This window comes from Petaurus breviceps, unplaced genomic scaffold (genome assembly GCF_028583685.1).
Source record: "Petaurus breviceps papuanus isolate PSGF00001 unplaced genomic scaffold, PetGlider_PUasm1.0 140, whole genome shotgun sequence".
Taxonomy (NCBI): Eukaryota; Metazoa; Chordata; class Mammalia; order Diprotodontia; family Petauridae; genus Petaurus; species Petaurus breviceps.
In genome coordinates this window covers 164,213-165,997 of record NW_027185698.1, presented here as the reverse complement: position 1 = coordinate 165,997, position 1,785 = coordinate 164,213, and the positions used below count along the sequence as shown (strand labels likewise).

Here is a 1,785-nt window from a genome sequence, read left to right as displayed (position 1 = left end):
TATTTCAGAAAGTCAAATAAATACCAGATTTTGCATTACTTTTCTCTTTGGTGAAGAGAACATTAAAGAAATAATAGTTGCGATGGTCTCTACAATCATCATATAGTTTTAAAAGCTAGCAAACTAATCTGTTATTTAGAAAGTAGCATTTATTAATTAAATGCATTACTTTTGTAATAAGAGTTTATACAATGGCTCGCGCTCCCGCTGCCCTTCCTGCTGCAGCTGCCCCGGGCCCCAGGTCCGAGCGTCTGCAGCCTGCTCCCCCTGACCTCCGGCTTCGGCTTCCGCCAGCCTCGCCTCATGAAGCTGTTCCTCGTGTTCGTGCTGGGCGGGCCCGGCGCCGGCAAGGGCACCCAATGTTCCCGCATTGTGCAGAAATATGGCTATACACACCTTTCTGCAGGAGATCTTCTTCGTGATGAGAGGAATAAGCCAGATTCTCAGTATGGCTAGCTCATTGAAAAGTACATAAGAGAAGGAGAGATTGTGCCAGTTGAGATAACCATCAGCTTGCTCAAAAGGGAAATGGATCAAACAATGGAGGCCAATGCTCAGAAGAATAAATTCTTGATTGATGGGTTTCCACGAAATCAGGACAACTTTCAAGGCTGGAACAAGACCATGGATGGGAAAGCAGATGTAGCTTTCATTCTGTTTTTTGACTGTGATAATGAGATCTGCATCGAGCGCTGTCTCGAGAGGGGGAAGAGCAGCGGGAGGAGTGATGACAACCGGGAAAGCCTAGCAAAGAGAATTCAGACCTATCTGCAGTGCACTAAGCCTATTATTGACCTCTATGAGGAGATGGGGAAAGTCAGGAAGGTGGACGCCTCTAAGCCGGTTGACGAGGTGTTTGCAGACCTCTTGAAGATCTTTGACAAAGAAGGCTAATTCCACTCCATAAATCGTTCTTGACCCTTGCTTCCATACTGCTACTTCGGTCTACCCTTTGTTTAAAGAAGTTTTTTAATCTTTTTGTCTTTATGTCTCCATGGATGACTGGAAAATAGATAGTGATTAAGTGAAAAAAATTTTTTTTACCGGGGTCATTTCACATGATGCTAGTAGACAGTAACTTCTGGAAACCCAGTAACCCAGCAAAGAAGGCCCTCCCCTCCTGTCCTGCACGTGCCTTCGGAGCCAAACTTGCTCTGCGTGTCCAAGACCCACTGTGTAGCAACGGGACGGTCCCCAATTGCTTTTCCAAACAAGTTAAAAAGCAGTTGCCACCTGCTATGTGGATCCATGGACCAAATGTCAGGAATCTTTTCACGAAGTCACTATTTGCTCAATTTCTTTTTTTTTTTTTTAAATGAAGTGAGAAAACAAGGGCTCGGGGTTGTTTTTATGTTTGTTACTTAACGGACCATAAGAAATCTGGACCTGATCTGAACCTCCTTGGCTCTTGGCAGTGAATAGTGGGAGAGAGGGGCATGCTCAGAGTTCCAGGATGTCAGGCCATCTGGATTCCGTCATGACCTGAGGCCACAGCAGGTGAGGGGGCGAGGGAACAGGTCTCTTCAGATCCACTTGACCCACTTCTTCCTGGGTCAGAGGAGCCCTAGCAGAATCCCTTGCCTGTGACAGACAAAACATGAGCCAGGGTGAAGGGAAGAGGAGATCTTCAACAGTTTGATTTTTGGAACACTTAAGAGATTTGGGTTCTTCAGGATAATAATAAGGTCTGGTATTGGCTCAAGAGGGGAAATTGTCTTAAAGGTTGAATTTGAAATTTGTTAGGTTTTCTTGGTGGATTTATTTTTTCATTGTTATTTGTTTAAA

General features: G+C 44.7%; 1 pseudogene; it reads left to right on the top strand.

Moving 5' to 3' along the window:
* Positions 1-207: 207 nt before the first annotated feature.
* Positions 208-1,376, top strand: LOC138146338 (UMP-CMP kinase pseudogene; annotated as a pseudogene).
* The last annotated feature ends 409 nt before the right edge of the window (positions 1,377-1,785 follow it).